The sequence below is a fragment of the Sapajus apella genome, unplaced genomic scaffold, assembly GCF_009761245.1.
Source record: "Sapajus apella isolate SASKATOON/1434 unplaced genomic scaffold, GSC_monkey_1.0 scaffold118, whole genome shotgun sequence".
NCBI classification, from domain to species: domain Eukaryota; kingdom Metazoa; phylum Chordata; class Mammalia; order Primates; family Cebidae; genus Sapajus; species Sapajus apella.
The window spans coordinates 2,176,799-2,195,789 of record NW_022437058.1 but is presented as its reverse complement, the minus strand read 5'-3'; positions in this window follow the sequence as shown (position 1 = coordinate 2,195,789).

Genomic DNA, 18,991 nt, shown 5'->3' with positions numbered 1-18,991 from the left:
TATGATACAAAGGACGGAACTCAAAGTCATCCTTCTGCTCGCCTGAGACCAATGCGCATCTGATTGTTCCTCTGTCTTATTGTTTATGCAAAAATGCAGATTCACTGAGACAGACTAAGGCATAAGTGACTATTTCTCTAGCCCTTCACGTGTGATTCGGGGAAAGGTTGATCAAAGATTCAAAAGAATGAAAGTGTCTGTCATCTACCTATTCCCTGAAAGTTCCCCTTTGAGCTGTCCTGCCTTTCTGGACTGAAACAATGAAAACGTTACACATCATTTACTGATGTCTGTCTAAAATGACACATAACTGATTGATGGCTCATGTCTTTCCAAAATGTATAAAACCAAGCTGTATCCCAACCACTTTGGGAACAAGTTGTCAGAAACTCCTGAGGCTATGTCACAGGTACGTCCTTAATCTTGGCACAATAAACTTTGTAGATTGATTAAGACTTGTCTCGGAGTCTTTTGGGTTTACATCACTATCCACATCTGATCAAACTCCTCATGTTCATTACCCCCAGGTGATCTCTGGTTACCCTGGGCCTGCTCTCAGATAGATCCTGTTAGGCCAGTTTAGCAAAGCATTACCCTATCCTCTTAATAATTTTCCATTCACCCGTACCCCCACTTTGATCCTTGGCTGTAAGCCCCCAAGTTTTCCTTGTTGTATTCAGAGTTGAGTCCAATCTGTCTCTTGCACTGCAAAGCCCCACTGTTGCAGTCCCCAGAATAAAGTTTGTCTTTCAGTCCCTTAACAAGTGAGAAGAATAATTATTTTCTTAAACAGAGGGCAGCTCCCACTGCTGGGGTAGGGGTACCTTCAGGGACCCATTGGGGATTTTATTAACTCCAAACAGTTTATTTCTGTTTGTTTCAAAACATTATTATATCAGGTGCAATGTGCTGAGAAGTTACTGGTAAGAAAGTTTAGTCATTTCTTAAAGTAGAGTAAATTATCTTCTTCAGAATTCATTTCAAGGAGATTTGCAAGTGGGCATCCGTGCTGGTATCCTTCCTAGAAGTCTTAAGTCAATTCTTTATCACTGAGGGTCAGATTTTTATTCTATCCTAGGTTAGTGGGTTATCCAATAGTTTTGCTACTTGCCAGTTCTGATGAGTTTGACTATTAGTCAAAACCAGGCTTAAAACAAGGAGGAGGGGTATATTGCCCTTTGGTTAGTAATCTGTAAATTTATACTTTTCCATAGTAGCAAGATGATTCAGAAAAGTTGCCCAGTGACATAACCATCAGACATCTGAGTAAATCAAGCCCGGCTGGAAAGTCTGGGTGAACTGCCTGCCTGCTGGCAGGGCTGGGGAGGATGGAGGAGAGTGCAGGAGTGGGGCAGGCCCACATGGGCCTGGGGAGAAGCACAGGTCCAGGAAGGGAGCTCATCTGAGCAGAAAGGGAATGGAAGTGAGAGGACTTACCAGAGTGAGGAGGAAAAGGGGGTGTCAAGGCGGGAGAAGGTGAAGCAACAGCAGAGAGAAGAGTCCTAGGAAGGGCGGCTGGGAGTGAGGGTGGGAAGGAGAAAGAAGGGGTGCTAGTACTAGGGGAAATAAGGTCAGACTGAGAGGCAAGGAAGAGGGCAGGCGGTGGAGGAAGGCAGGAGAAAAAGGGACAAAAATGAGAGCTACAGTGAGGGAGTGATGGTAGGTGAGGGTGTGGTGGGGGGTGTCTGTCGAAGGAAGTTTGGGCTGCCGCTGAAATGGTTCTAAGTCCACCTCTCATAAATTCTCCACCTTTTTAGCTTCCAATGAGTCTCCACTGTTGATAAAAAGAAAACAAACACTGTTAAATACTTTAAAGAGTTTATTCTGAGTCAATACAAGTGACTGCAGCCTGAAGAAAACACAAATTAAAAAGTATCCCTAGTAAGTGGTCCTTAGGCACTGGGATTACAATTTGGTTTTATGCATTTTGGGGAGACAGACATTGTAGGCAAAACCATAAATCAATACATGAAACGTATACATTGGTTAAGCCCAAAAAGGCAGGTCATCTTGAAATGGGGGCTTAGAAGGTATAGGTGGGTTTAGAGATTCTTTAGTTATCAATTTGTTGAAAGAGTTAAGCTTTGTCAGAAGACTTCAAGTCAGTAGCAAGAAATGCTGAAGATAAGGAGGTCTGCTATCTGCCCTATGATGTTATACTAGAGTCAGGCTGGAAAGTAAGCCACGTTATACTCGGTTAATTACAAAACCCATTTAACAAGATTTTATGGTTTGCAGGGCATGACTCAACTCTTTCCTTGCATAGCTTTAGGTCTTTTTTACAATTTGCTATCTTATTGCCACAAAGAGTCTGTTTAATACTTAATTTTAATGATGTAAGCTAAAAATAAAATCCTAAGCCCCTAACCAACTGAACAGACTCTCTGTTGGCCAAGGAGACCCCAGCAAACCTTAAAAACTGAATTCCTGGCCATGACAGGAAGGGCGGTCAGATATGCGTTGTGACCTTTTGGAGTTTAGGCACAACTTACCATCATTAATGTTAACATAGAGATTATCAGATTTATCGCTTCTCGGCCTTTTGGCTAAGATCAAGTGGAGATTATCAGATTTAATTCACCTTAGATTTTCTGGGGCCTCCTTGGCCAACAGGGAGTCTGTTCAGTCTGTTGGGGGCTTAGGATTTAATTTGTAGCTTGCACCATTAAAATTTAATATTCACTGTGGGGCAATAAATAATCTGCCCCTAGGATAAGTAAATTAAATCGACAGAGATAATGCATAATGCATGCAAATAGTAAGTAAAGAGTAGGTTGGATGAAGTTAAAAAATAAAAACAAAAACAAACTACTCTGGTCCTGAGTGTTAAATCATCTTTAACACATTCAGAATATGCAAGGGCCACCTAATTAATTAATGAATAAAATAGAGTTTCAGTCCGTTAGTTACTAAAGGAAACTAAATTGTTTGGGACGCCTGTTGCCTGCCCATTGGGAGGCTTGGAGCTGACAGCTGGCTGCAAGCTGATTCAGGGGCTGGCATGTTGTTTCTGCTTCCTCAGTCTTTTGAGCCACATAAAGCAGGAGGTGGCCCTTGGAGGATGGAGGAACGAACCTAGAGTCGCCTCCCTGAGTTAGGCACTTACAGGCATGAGCTTTCTCAAGTTGAGTGGCAGCAGGAAAAAAGCTGTGTCAGCTCCGCTGAACTTCATGTGGCACCAGCAAGTGTTACTAGCCAGGAGCAAAACCACACCTTGAAACTCACACGGAAAGGAGGTTAGGTCACCTGCGCAGGTCTGACTTGTGTTCGGCGATGGCTTTCTTGGGCTATGCTGGGGAAGTTTAAGACCGAGTCAAGACCCAAAAGGAGAGCGCCTGGACCTCACCCAGTGATGTATGAGGGCCTGTATTTTAACTTTGTAAAATGTTTTCATTTAAAGTTGCTTAAGGAAAATATAGTTAAGTAGTGGCTGATATATAGAGTATTTTAAAAATGACTTACAACATGACTATGAGTCAAAAATGCGAGTGTCTGTCTCTCAGGGTCCTTTGGGGGCAATTTAACGGGTCCAACAAGGGCTCGTTTGGAGCAATAGACTTTGTGTGACTCACTGCTAGTGAATGGTCCCCCAGCTTAATGAAGTTGCACTTTAACTTGTAGATTTTTGGCTGATGGAGATACAAACACTTTGTGTCTGGTAGAGAAGATAAGTCCCAAGGTCACAGACTGCGGACCAGCAGGATTTTAGCCAGTTTTTATCCAATTTAACAAACTTGGACTAACATTATTTTAAATTGAACATAAAACGTACTCTTTGAATGCCCTTTGAACTAGCTTTATAATCTCACTCCCTCGTTAATTAACAAGTTGAATACAATCTTTGATATCCATTCATGTCTTTGTGTGTTTGTGTTTTGAGACAGGCCTTGCTCCGTTATTCAGGCTGGAGTGCAGTGGCATGACCACAGCTGATTGAAGTCGCGACCTCCTGGACTCAAGCAATTCTCCCACCTAAGCCTCCTGAGTACCTGGGCCAATAGGTGTGAGTCACCATGCCCAGCTAGTTTTTTTTTTTTAAATTTTTTTTTTTTTTGTAGAGACAGTATCTCACTATGTTACCAAGGCTGGTCTCACACTCCTGGGCTCAGCGATCCCCTTGCCTCAGCCTCCCCATATGCTGGGATGACAGGCATGAGACACCTCTCCTGGCCCTGCATTCACTTTATATTTGTATGATGGTCACTTTTTTTAACTTTTGAAAGTTATCCTTTAACATGAACCTGGTATCAGATTGTGCCTAGATATTTGCGTATCTCTGAATCTTCCTGAAAAACAGCTTTTCAAATGCTTACATAATTTTTATTTTAGTAATTAAATTTTTCAGCGAAAGCATAATTACTGACAGAAAAAAAGTTTAGCATGTTTTATTCCTCTTAGGAGAAACGTGGTTATACTACGTGGCTATTAACAGAGATAACAGGGAATAAGTGGCAACTTTTAATGGGTCTTTATAAGAAACTCTACAAGGAACAGTGAAACATCCTGTTGTTGGGATTAGGAGACAGGCTAAAAAGTTGAAAAAAACACTGTTTTAAAGAGATAATTTAGGCCAGACATGGTGGCTAGTGGCTGTAATTCCAGCATTTCAGGAGGCCGAGGCGGGCGGATCACAAGGTCAGATGATCAAGACAATCCTGGCTAACACGGTGAAACCCCATCTCTACTAAAAATACAAAAAAATTAGCCAGGCGTGGTGGCGGGCACCTGTAGTCCCAGCTACTTGGGAGGCTGAGATATGACAATGGCTTGAACTCGGAGGCGGAGGTTGCAGTCAGCCGAGATCCCGCCACTGCACTCCAGCCTGGGCGACAGAGCAAGACTCCATCTCAAAAAAAAAAAAAAAAAAAAGATATAATTTAAACACTCGATTTCTATTAGCCCTGCATTGGATGTAGATAAGCCTTTTTGACATTGCAACCCAAACTATAGTTGGGCGTTTAAAAAATGTTTTTGAACCAGTACAATGATTCTTAGTCTTTATGAAACTCTGGAATCACTTGAGGGATTTTGAGACTACCAGTGCCTGGGTTCTGTTCCCTGCACATCCAGTTTAGTGATGTAATCATAGCCTGAACACGGAGATTTTGATAAGTATGTTTAATTCACAAATAAAGATTGTATATATTTAAAGTAATTTGACATACATGTACATTGTGCAATGATTAGCACAATCAAATTAATTTACATGTTGTCTAGGTGGATATCACAGCCAACATAGGCAATCACCAAGACTGTACTCAGGACCTTATTAAAAATGAAAATTCATGGTTCCCACCATTCAGAGGTTCTCATTTAGTTGGTTTCAAGTGACAACAAAGAATCCTCAGTAAATTCTAATGATTAATCAGGTCTGGGATTTTAGTAGAATTGGTAATAGTATTGATTATACAGACCAGACATTTTTGCCTTATCATATCCATCTCTTACTACTATCTTTAGCTGGCTTTGTTCATTCACATGTTGAAGATTTAGTTTTCAGTATTTTAGTAGAGAAATCTTATTTTGGGAAAGGAGGAGGTTCAATATAATATTGAGAGGAGACAAGGCATTTTCATAGGAGGAAACATAAATAGCTCCATAATTAAGGTACAAAAATTGTATTTTATTGAACTTATGTAATTTTCACTGACGAGTATTTGTTAATTAGGGAAACGAATTTAATCACAATGGGAGAAACATCATTTCTCGGTGTTCTAAATTGAAATCTTCCAGAAATACTGACGACTGATAGCACCTTGGCCCCACTACCACATCATGATGTGGAATGGGGCTGCTGCTGCCCCAGCACTGGATAATTGTAAACATCTCTCTGAAACACACAGAAAGCTTTCAACATAGGAACCTGCTGTCTCTAAATAGGGCACTAAGAAGCAAACTCCAGCTGGTGAGCGGCAAGCTCCATCTAGCCCTCTCTTTACCTGTTTGACTGTTTGTCTCAAAGGGGATGGACATAAAAGTTTTCTTTCAGAACCAATAAACAATAATCAAATTTGTTCCACTTTTAAAATTTTATGTTCTCATAATGATATGAGAATTCTGTTGTCCCCACCCAAATCTCACCTTGAATTGTAATAATCCCCAGTGTCAAGGGTGGGGCCAGGTGGAGACAAATGAATCACAGGGGTTGTTCCCACATGCTTTTCTTATGATAGTGAGTTTTTACGAGATCTGATGGTTTCAAAAGTGTCTGACATTTTCCCTGACTGTTCTCTTTCTCTCTCTTGCTGCCCTGTGAAGAGGGGCCTCCTGCCATGTTTATGAGTTTCCTAAGGCCTCCCAAGCCATGTGTAACTGTGAGTCAATTAAACCTCTTTTCTTTGTAAATTACTCAGTCTTCAGTATGTCTTTATAGCAGTGTGAGAATGGACTCATACACATAAGGAAATTAAAAGAACATTGTAGTTGCATGTTTAATCTCGATACTGTTGGAAAATCAAATTTCCATTCAGATACAGATAGAGGACATAAAACTTGGGATTCACTAAGTTAAATAGAATTGCCAAAAATAAATAAGTTAATCATTCAAGGTGCAGATATTTCCTTGCTTGCAAGATAGTTTTTATTTTTTTCTTAGAACTTGACCACTTCAAGCTTCTCAAGGAATTTTTATAAGTGTGCATTTATACAAGCATAAATAGTATATAATGAATACTGTAGAGTTATACAAGTATAAATGTTGTTGATGTAAACATGAATAGAAAAAACTGAACTTATATCTAATACCACCAAACTACAAAATCTTAATTCAAAATTGTTTTGTTTTAGATTTTACAAATACTAAAACTAGATATAAAATTGAGGCTCACAGTATTTCTATCAGAGATTCAGTTCCATTCTTTCCATCCCCATTGTATAACCACTATCATGAATTTCACGCATGTTTATATATTTTTATGTCTATAGATATATACACACACACATGCACATATATATGTATATGCATACAAGAACATATACAAATGCACTGCATTCTTTCGCAGGCTTTTATCTTTTACATAAATAATAGCATACTGTGTGGACATTGAAAACTTGGTCTTTTCTCTTAAAGTTGTTTTTGGAATCTGTAAGTGTTGATCCAGCAATCTCTAGCTTATTCATTTTAACTGCTCAGTTAAGTTTCATTTTAAGAATATTTTGCCAATATTTGTAAAAAATATTTACATACTTAAAATATTGTATATTTTCATTTATTTGAGTACTTTGTGGTGTACATTTTCATCAAACCAAACATTGATTTTGCTATCCCAATAGTCTATACTATTTCTAATGTATTCTGATTTTTCTACCTGGTTCTGACATTAGTCCATTAAAAATATCCCATTATGATTATGGATTTGTCAATTTCTCCTTGAATTTCTGGCAGGTTTTGCTACATGTATTTAAAGGTTGGGAATATTAAGTGCATATAAATGTGACTAACATGGATATTGGGCAGATTTTTCCATGTACTATTATGTAGTGATTGTTATTGCTTTTTGACATAAAATCTATTTTGTCTGTTATTAACATTATCATACTGGGTTTTTTTTTGGTCAATATTGATATAGTATTTTTTATTTCAGCATGTTATTATTTTTCTCTGCGTGTATGTGTATATAACAGGGCTCCTTCAACCAGCTTATAGCTACAATTAATATATCCAGTAAAATACTTTCTTTTAATAGATGACCTTGAGTGCATTTCCATTATGGTGATTCCAGTGTAGCTCAACTTAACTGTATATATGGTGGGTTTTCTTTTAATATCCATCTTCCTCTTTCACTTTGCATTGTTTGTTTGTTTTCTCTTTCCATATCTTCTTTTAGATAAAGTTTCCTTTCTTCCTTTTCTCCTGCGCATTCCATAGTTTGCTAAGCAGGCATTAAAACAAAAGTCACCTCTTATTCTAGAACAGTCTGATTGTTGCATATCTAATTTACCTTTGCACTTGACAGATAACATTGTACATTTTTATCATGTACAACATGATGTTTTAAAGCATAGATACATTGTGGAATAGTTAAATCTGATCATTAACAAATATATTACTGTACATGGTTATTATGTTTGTGGTGACAACACATGACATCCACTCTCTTCACATTTTTCAAGCACATATTATATCATCATTAAATTTAGTCACGTGTGGTACAGCCTATCTGTTGAAATGTATTTCTCCTATCATCTGTGATCACATATCCTTTGACCAACATCTTGTCATCCCCTGATCCTGGCTACTAACCCCAGCTTCTGGTAAGCACTGTTCTACTCTCTACTATGTGGTCAACTTTTTCTGTATTCCTCTTAAGTCTTCAGATGTTTGAAAATGTTCTTTTTTTCTCTTGCTTTTTAAAAATTCTAGGCTAACAGTTATTTTCCTCAGCAGTTTAAAGACTTTGAGCTACTGAAATTTCCCTCCATTGTTGTTGAAAAAGCCATCAGCTGTCTGTCCAATTAATGGCCCTTTGTACATAATTGGCTCATTCATTTTGATATTCTGCAGTTTTGCTTCGATATGTCTAGGTATGGACTTAGTATTATTTATTCTGTTTGGGGCTTGACACACCTTTTTAAAACTAAGGATTCATGTTCATTCATTAGTTCTGAAACATTCTTAGCCACTATTGCTTGAAATATCGTTTTTTTCTTAATTAGAGTTGTTTTGCATCTTCTCATTTTATCCTCCATACCTTCTACTCTTTCTTCTTTTTTTTTCTTCGATTTGTTGTCTCTGTGATGAACCTCGAGTAGTTTAGACTGTTCTGTTTTTACTCCACCACTCCTCCCTTCAGAGATATCTAAGCTGTATTTAGTATACCCATTTACTATTTAGATGTCATTATCTATATTTGTCTGGCCAGAAGTGGCAGCATCTCCAGGCATTCCTTATCCCCAGCAGATCTCAGCTGCGCCTGGGACCTGAGCCGGGAGTGCCGTGGTGCTCTAAGAATAAACAGAGCCCGTCAGAAGAAATCCAAAATAAAATAAACAAAAGTAGAATGAATACTTCACATAGATGAAGACCAAACATTATGAAATTATGTAGAAAATAATGGTAATTTTATTTAAAAATACAAAGTGACTTGTATTTTGGTTATTTGTATTGCTTGAAATAATCAATTAAGGAGAGAAAACCTTTGACAAGCCACTTAAAATGAAAGAAAAAAACACACTTCAGAAATAACAAAGGTCATTTATTATATCTACAGCAATAATAGAATTACTAGGTTGGTGCAAAATGTAATATTTTTATTGCATTGAAAGTAATGGCAGAAACCAGAATTACTTTTGCACCTACCTAATAAAAAGCAATAAGGATTTTTTGCATAACCCTATAGGAAGAAACTGGCAAATCTACATAAAACTAACTGTTTTGAAAAAGATGTGCTGTCAAAATTAACTCAGAGATAGGAAAAAGGTGAATAATTTAATAGCTGTGTGAATAATATAATTTATGTCAATACAAAATAGTAAACATAGTGAAAGTTTCAGATGTAATAAAAGAGAGAAAGAAACTCGTGGGCAGGGGGCTGTGTTCCCTGACAAAAGAGGGGGACAGCATGGCAAAACATTGGCCGGTTCCTGCGGCAGGAGGGCTGAGGCTACGGCGGCTGAGTCATTTTCCTTGATTGTCACACCGCCCCCAACTCCACTCAGAGTTTTTTAAAAAAGCCATGTAAGTTCCTACAGATTTGCAAAAACAGTTGATAATATTCTGCATGCCTTCGTGACTAACGCTTACCATGGTGGTGTCAGAAAGGTACGTTTGGAAGAAGCATGCCGACAGCTTTGTCTTGATAGGCAAACATTAGACATATTCCCAGAAAAATAAGAGACAAAGTGTCTAACATCACCACTTCAATCGTGGCTTTTATTTATTTTTTCAAAAGGCTCCATATCACTCTCGGTCAGAGAGAATCCTGCTGCAACTCTTCTGAAAATGATTTTACTGGAACGCCACAGAACCTACACAATTCAAGAGCATTGCTTTTTAAAACCTGGCAGAGAACATCCATCCTACTTTCCTTTTCTCCTTTATGTGGAAATGACTTTCTGGAAATTCACTAATAATTCGTATTAGTGAATGTTTCTCAAAATTGCCTCCCCCAGCTGGTCCCTGAGCCCTGGATGCCCAGAGTTCCCAGAGCCACCTGGGCCCAACCTTCTGTATTCCTGGAAATCAGTGCTCTGACAGGGCCAGAGTCAGTATGGAGTGGATATATTGGTGCCATCCTGATCTCTTTCAAGGCAGTTTCATATTATCCACCACGGGACCAACCGCAGCCCTTTAAGGGAGTGTGGGTGGTGGATACAGGCATCAGTGGAAGCGTTGACTCACCCAGGCTCTCATGTGGGACGGACGAGCTGTAAGCAGAACCCAGGTCTCTGACAAGCCATGTCTGCTCTGTGGGGGCTCCTTTCACTCGTGTTGAAGCCCACCTGGAAAGGAGGGGCAAGTGTAGCCAGCAGGCTGCCTGGTGCTGTCCCCTCGCCTGGGTCTACCCTGTGGTGCTCTCTGCACTGCTACCTTTGTGCTCCTGGCACTCCCTTTCCACTTACTGCTGCCTCTGGCCCTCTGGGTACTATGTCACTGTTTCCCATTTGGTTCCTTTAAGACAGATTTCTTCTGCTTTAATGACTTTCTTGACAGCTATGATTCTTCTGTCGTACAATGTGGCTGATGATAAAAACACATGATTGTAACAAGTATGAGTTATTAGTAATGGCTGTGATTCACAGATAAAAATAAAACTAAGAACAAGGAGAGTTTCCACAGTTTTCTAATGATTCCAATAATTCCGCGTTGATGGATGTTGTCATTGCTATGCCCACTGTTAGAGTTAGGGCATGATTTTATGTGAACTCATGAATGAGTCCAGTCACTGAATGTGAACGTTGTCAAAGGGGATGGCTTTCTGAAAGGATTTCATAACAACAACAAACCAGAAGCAGAGAATACAACCATTATTTATTTAATGTGTACAGTTTGTTAAGGAGGCAAAGTGTTAAGTGTTTTATTTTAACATCTCACAAAAGTATATGAAAATTTTCTTTTATTGTTCCATTCCACAGACAGTGAAGCAGGATCGGCCGCAAGAAACAGTCTGTTTCTCGAACACCAAACAGCGAAGGAGGGGCTGATTTATTCGGCCGGGAGCAAGGTGGCATAGTTGCCTTACAGCCAAGCTCGGCTAGCAAAGGAAAACTCTGCCCTTATGTAGGCTTACAACTCTAGATATTACATAGGAAAGGGTCTTGGGTTTACAGTTTTAGAAAGTACATGCGAGAGGCTTGTGATTGATGAAGTAAGCGTAAGGATTTGAGCAAGATTGAATGGAAACAACAGAGGGCATTTCACCCTATCTCCCCCACCCTAAGATCGCCTGAGATCTTAAGGGTGGAGGGTTAATCTTTAACCTCCAGGCCACTGACCTCATGCCTGCTATGTCTCAACTTTTACTTCCTCCTTCTTTGAGACAAGAGACAGGAAAGAGGGGTTTCTTTCCTCAATAGAAAGGATTCTCTGTTTCTCCTACTAAAGAAACAAAGCTCTGACATAATCTAACATGTTCCTTCATGCAAAAGCAACTGTGTGTGGGACTTTGGAAAGTCACAGGCTTTGTGTTACAGATCTAGGGATTTTAAAGTGAAATGTGTCTTTGAAAGGACATTTCTTTAATGTACAGCCCATGTTATTTGTGCTCTGCCATGAATATGACAAAAGCCAACTGATGCAGAGTCTGCCAACATACGAGCACTAAATTGTGTGCACATGAGGAGCTGGGTCTGTGCAGTTAGCAATGACACTTTGTGATTAGTTAGGATGCAGAAGTGGACATTCTGGATCTGTTGCATGTTAGAATAGAAAATTGTTTCTTCTAACCAGACGTTCAAAAATAGCTCTTCAGGTGGTAGCTTATGCTGAAGAAGAATCATGTATAATTCCAAATTTTAAACACAGATATCATTGCAAGTATTTTGAGACAATGTCTAATTATCCTATAGTAATTAAGATGTTTTTTAAAATTCTACGTCATGCCTAAGGTCCTTATTCACTTCTCCCTTCATTCAGATTCCAACAAGTTGAGAAATGGTGCAAATGTCAGGGATTAAAATGTCCCCTTCATTGCTGATAAGGCTGAGTCAGAGAATTCTTCTTGCATCCAATACAAAAATGAAATTGTTTCTATTTTCCACCTGAATTAAACTTACAGGGCAGAGATGACCTGCTTAGTGAGCAGGCCACTTTCAGCAATAGCAGATCAAAGACCCGTACATCTCGTGATCTTCAAAAAGGGGCTGGCAAGGCCAGAGATTCTGATCCCATCACCATGTGTTAATCTCCTGTCAAGAAAAATAAAGTGCTACTGAGAGAAAAGCAGATCCTGACTTCCCTCCACTTGTGGGTGAGTACAAAATCCTATTGTGTGGCATGAGGCAGGAGCCCAGAGAGATGGAGGAAAAGCTGCTCCACTAGAATATGAAAATACAGTTTAAAGGGAAAGAAATTAACCAGTGATTCAACGCATTCAGTGATGTCACTCCGCCTGTTTATCTGGCTGCCTTTTGTCTGCATGGCCTCCTGCTACTCATTGTGAGTATCATGGGAGACCTTCACCTGCAGGAAAATAGAAAAAGGTATGTGCACACAAACACTGAATTCAGTACTCAAATAATAACACAACAGGCATATCGCCACATACCAGATGCTCTCGAAAAGCATAAATTTCATTGTATCCATATAGATTAGATGCTTATGGAGTCTGATGATGCAAGATTATTGCTGACTGAGTCATGAGGGGGATTTCCATGGGGGCTGGTGCTCCTTAGAAAAAATGTGTTCTTGAAGGGTAGGCAAGGTGTATAAGAGAGGCTTGTAGGAGAGAGTCTCTGTGCAGTGTAAAACTAGGGAGTCTTTGTGGGTCACTGATGAGAATGAAATGTTTTAAAGTTTCAGGCAATGCCTTAGGAAGACCTAAGGGGCCTGTGCCTTGTTCACTGGGAGAGGTACCTTGGGCAAAGGGGACTTTTGGAGGGGGTGAAAAAAATAGCCCATGCAGGGAATCAAATCCTAAATTAGAGTAGGAGAAAAAGGAATGGAATTAAAAGAGTATTGGATGTGGGGATTGTTACACAGGTGGCTTCTACGTCATTCTCTTCAGATTTGTGATGCAAACAGAGACTATTAACAATATAGTGTCACAGACAGAAAAGTGTCCAAAGGACCTGCTGAGAAAGATAACTGGTGGCTCAGTGGGTCACAGCTTCTCTACACCATAGAGGAAGTTGTCTTGGAGACTTGAAGATCATAGCCACACACAAGTTGTCTATATTGGTTGGAATTTGGTCTGTGTTCTTATGATTCAATCAGTTAGGGACAACTTAATGTCACCTGGCTCATCAGCCATCTATTTTTCCTTCCTCAAGGAAGGCACAGCATAGAGCTGCACCTCACACAAAATGAGCATTGATTATTTGTGGACTCTGGATAAATGAAATGGCAGGGATTGGTTGAGACATCAGAGAATTCTGGGGTCAAATCCTGGCTTTAACATTTCCTAGAGAGGTCACCATACACAGGCAAATAAAATGTATGTGAGTTCTTGAAATACTGAAAATAACACCTCTCTCACTGAGTTGTTTTAAAAAATAAATAATGTAATATAAAGTGCCTGGGACAAAGTGTCATTGAATGGTTGTTCAGAAAATGCCAATTTACCCCTGAATTCCTTTTCTATATAGTCCATGATTTGTTGCTACTTGTGATCTCCATGACTTTGAATATCGTATCTACAAAATCCCTTCATCTCTGTGCTTTTCAGTTCAGTTTAGAAAATTATGTGCTTTTAGTGAATTCTCATACTATGCCAGACACAGCACTAGGTCCTGAATACACAGAGCACGGTAACATATGGTCTCTGCTTTTCAGGGACTTACTGTCAGGCAGAGGAGACACCAGGAAAGAGGAGCAGAGGGCCAGGGCAGTGCACTGCAGATGCATGGATGAAAGCTCGCAGCAGCACGGGCATGGGTGTCTAATCAGGGATGCGTGTGAGCAGCAGGATGAGGAGCATGCTTTCCCAGAGGAAGAAAGGAAGCCACTGGAGAGATGCAGGATGCCTTGGATAGATAAAACAGTGTGGAGTGGCATTTGTTGCCCACCACCACGTTCATATTTTATGCTCATAGAGGGGGTTGCCTTGGAGCCTTGAAGATCATGGCCACACTCAAGCTGTCCATATTGGCTGGGGCTGGGTCTGTGTTCTGATGACTTGAATCAGTTTGGGACAACTTAATCGCACCTGGCTCATCTGCTGTCTACTCGACAAACAAACATTTTGCAGCAACTCTATATGCCGCTCTTTTTTTTCTCTCCTATGCTTGATGCCTTCAGGGAGTGAACACAGTAACAAATAGAAAGGCAAACAAATATCAGTATATTGAACATTAACTGGGTCACCCACTGTTTTGGATACTTCATGTATACTCTTATTTAATTTTCACTTATTGGTATAAAAATTGGTTCAGAGAGGAAAAGCAAGTCAGCCGATGTTATATATAATAAATCGTAGGACAAGCATTTTGGTTCACGCATTAGGATTCCATGTTCAGAGTTCTTTCCACAGTGTTATATCATATTTATTATGGTGTTCCAGTGAGGACATTTCTGTGAGATGGTGCAAAGCTACAATGTATCTTGTGTATGTGTGTGTAATACACAAGTTTTGTTTGGTTAATGTATTTAAATTTAAACAATTTCCATATGAACATTACCCATTACAAGTGTGCAGTGCAGTGATTTTAGTACTTTGAGTTGTGTATCATCACAGTCCAGTTGGAGGCATTTCCATCACTCTGACAGTGGCCCCTGCTCATTTGCACTCAGTTTCTGCTTCCACACTCAGCCCCATGCAGACATTGATCTGCTTTCTTTATATATAAATTCGACTGTTATAGATATTTCATGTAAATGGAACATATAAGTAATCTTCCTTCCTTCTTTCTTTTTTCTTTTTTTCTTTTCTTTTCTTTCTTTTTTTTTTTCCTTTTTTGTTGTTGCTGAGACAGAAACTCTCTCTCTGTTGCCCAGGCTGGAGTACAATGGTGCAATCCTGGCTCACTGCAGCCTCCAACTCTGGGGCTCAAGTGATCCACCCTCCTGAGTAGCTGAGACTACAGCCACATGCCACCATGTCTGGCTAATTTTTATTTTTTATTTTTTTAGAGATGGGGTCTCACTATGTTGCCCAGACTAGTCTTGAACTCCTGGGCTCAAGTGATCCTCCCACCTCAGCCTCCCAAAGTGCTAGGATTACAGATGTGAGCCACTGCATTGTGTTTGTAGTCGTTCTTACACAGCTTTTTTTTTTCACTACAGTTAATGGAGCTTCTTGTATGCATAGATTAATTCATTCGTCTAATTTATGAAGTCTTCGGTCATTATTTCTTCAAATAATTTTTCCTCCCCTTCCTTTTCCCTCTTTTCCTGGGACACTTATACGCTTATGTGGTTATACTGGATATATTTCTATAGGTCTTTGAGACAATGTTTATTTTTTACTTTCAATTTTTCTTTCTCTATGCTCTTCATATTGGATACTTTCTATTAATCTGTCTCTAAATTTACTGATTACTTCATCTATCATCTCAAATTGCTATGAATTCCCCTCTCTAGGAAACCTTTCATTTCGGGTTAATTGTCAACTCCAAAATTTCCGTTTGGTTCTTTTTTATAATTTGTATATCTATATTGAGACTATTTGTTAATTCATTGTTGTCATAGTTTAATTTTTTAAACTTGAACACCTTTAATGCTATCAATGTATTTACAATAGCTACTCTTAAATGCTTGATTACTAAATCAAAGCCTGGGTCAAAATAAACTGTCTCCTGTGATATGCAGCCACTGATAGTTCAGCTTAAGGTCTTTTCATTGTTGTTCTTGAATTTTGGTTTTCATACGTACTTCCCAAGGTTTGCACCTGTATCAGCCTAGCTTAGTGGCCTATTGCTCAAACACCTCTAGCCAATAAGGCTTCAAGCCCCTGCTCATGGATCAGAGATCCAGTCATTTTCAAGTCGCTAGGCTTTGGCTTTTCATGGGGCCCTATGGAGTCTCCTATGTATACATGCGTAGCCCCAGGGTCAGCCAGGAGAGTGTGAATAACTTGAGTCCTCTAGTCTCCACTGCATAGATATGCAGCCTGAACCAGGAATATGTGCTTCCCAACCATGACCACAAACTCAGGCTCATAGAGACAAAAGTTAGCTTCCCACTTGCCCCTCCACCCCTCCAAAAGTCCCTTCCCCAGAGGACACCTTGGAAGTGGGCATTACTGCTGCTGCTCCATGTCAAGTGGACTTCCTTTCATCATGGCAGAGGACAGAGAGCCCCATCCTAGCAGAATTTCCATAGTGACTGATCTAGGGCTGACTCCCCCAGGCCAGAATGCCACACATTACCACTGTTCTGATTCAAAGTTGAACAGTTTGCCAATTTCCAGAGCAATAATGGTGGTTATTGAAATTTTTTTTCACCTTATATTCGTTTTTTGGGGAGAGAATTCACTGATCTGTTCTGTTTGCCATGGCCAGTCTCCTTACTATGTTTGCAGCTGCTCTCAATATCCAAAATTATCTCAAATAAAAAGTTCAGGTCGTGTGTGGTGGCTCACGCCTGTAATCCCAACAACTTTGGGAGGTTGAGGTGAGCGGATCATGAGGTCAGGAGATTGAGACCGTCCTGGCTAACACAGTGAAATCCCATCTCTACTAATAATACAAAAAATTAGCCAGGCGTGGTGGACGCCTATAGTCCCAGCTACTTGAGAGGCTGAGGCAGGAGAATCACATGAACCAAGGAGGCGGTGGTTGCAGTGAGCCGAGATTGCACCACTGCACTCCATCCTGGGCGCCAGAGCGAGACTTTGTCTCAAAAACAACAACAAAAAAATTTTAATTAATTATGACATTTCTTCCTTCCTATTTTTTCTTTTTCTTTCTTCTTTCTTTCTTTCTTTCTTTTTTTTTTTTTTTTTTTCTCATGAAATCCTAGAACAAAAAAAGCAGAAGTTGGTTAACAATTCTGTGTAATTCATCCTCTGCAAGTATGAATCTGGTAGAATTCTCTGGAACACTGACTTTGCTAGCCATTAAGAGTCCTGGGCTCTGTCCCATTGACTGGGGGTGGGGAAGTTGGAAGGTGGGAAATAGCGTCTGCTGGAGCCCTTTCCCCACAGCAGAGGTAGATTAGTAAGAGGAGCTTTTTGCTCATAAATTTGAGATATCCTTTAGCATGTCTAGCAAAAATAGTTTAAATAGAGGAGAAAAGGTAAAAAGTTAATAAAGTTCTTATTTGGGGGATTGTAACAAATGGATGGATATAACAAAGCCTGCTACATTCTGTAGATAAATGTCCAACTTTAGGGACACCCAGAATTCAGTAACATGAAATGAATAAAAGTGTCTGAAGTGTATATAACAATAATAAACCACACAGAATCACTTACTGTCTCCTAGGAGATGAGCCCTGGACCAGCCTGTAATAAGATGGAAATGAAGGGAGCTGCCGACTAAATGAAGAAACGCTCAAAAGGGGCAGATTCTGATGATGACACAGGGGCCACCGAAGACTGTGGAGACATGAAGAGGGCTGTGAATGGGGAGGGGAGGGCATGCGCCTGAGAGCCCCGTTCATCCCCTCGCCCACCAGGGCTCCACAATCCGACTGCTGGGTTTGAATCCCAGCTTCGCCCCTCTACTGGCTATGTGACTGTGAGCAAGCCACCTAAATCCTCAGCCTATCCTCCATGAAAATGGGGATTCAAATGGTACTTTTCTTGGGGAGGTGGGTGGTTGTGCAAATCGATGATTTAATACATGTAGTGCCCTTTGAGTTAGAACATGGTGCTTAATACATGTTCAACAGCATTTGCTGTTTTATTATGAGCCAGGCTCTTTTCTGCGTGTTGCCTTATCCTCAATCAAAGCTCATATTTGAGTCACAACCACCAACCAGACACATCCAGGATGTAATTAATCTAGATAGTTGACATGCTGGGGGGAGGGCTGCCATATAATAAGGTACAAAAACTGGCTGGCTCAAAGCAACAGAAATGTATTGTCTCATAGTTCTGGAAACTGAAAGCCTGAAATCAAGGTGCTGGCAAGGCCGGGCTTCCTCTGAAAGCTTCCTTGCCTCCTCCTAGCTTCTGGGGGCTGGCCAGCCATGTTTTGGTGGTCCTGGCTTGCAGCTTCATGGCGATACTCTGTCTTCCTGGTCACAGGGCAGTCTCTGAGTATGTCTGTCTTCACAGGGCTGTGTTCTAATAATGACTCCAGTTACATTGGATTGGGGGCCTCTGTTGTAATACAGCTCATTTAAACTAATTACATCTACGATTACCCTATTTTCAAATCAAGTTGCATTCTGAAATACTAGGGGTTAGAACTTCAACATTGATTGGTGGGGGACACAATTCAATCTATAACGTGTTGCTGAAGGGACTTATGATTACAGCAGATGTAGAAAGAGATCTTAACTGAACTTCTCCTATCAGACTAAAGCAGAGACTCCAGAGAATTTAGCTGCCATAAAGCCCAAATCCAGGGTTTCCAGTCAGGGAGGCAATAGAGATCTTTAATATTATGAGATTTCAAGCCAACCGCATCAGCAATCCTCATCAGAGGTTTCATTCTTTCCCTAGCCCTCCCTGCCCTTCCCTCTTTACCCAAGCTCCTGTGTAAGCCACAGCCCCTCACTGTTCAGAGATCCACTTCTTTCACGTGCTGCTAGATGTGTGCAGAGAAATTTTGTCTATTCTGCTGTTATTCTGTTCATTGCCATTTAATTCATAGGCTCCAGACCACTGGGGTCTAAATTGAGAGAGGAAGAGTCTCCTTCCCAATGCAGTAAAGAGAGAGAGCCAAAAGTGACATTTGAACAAAGGCCTGAAACAGGGACAGCTGGGCGTCAAGAAATACTCACCTT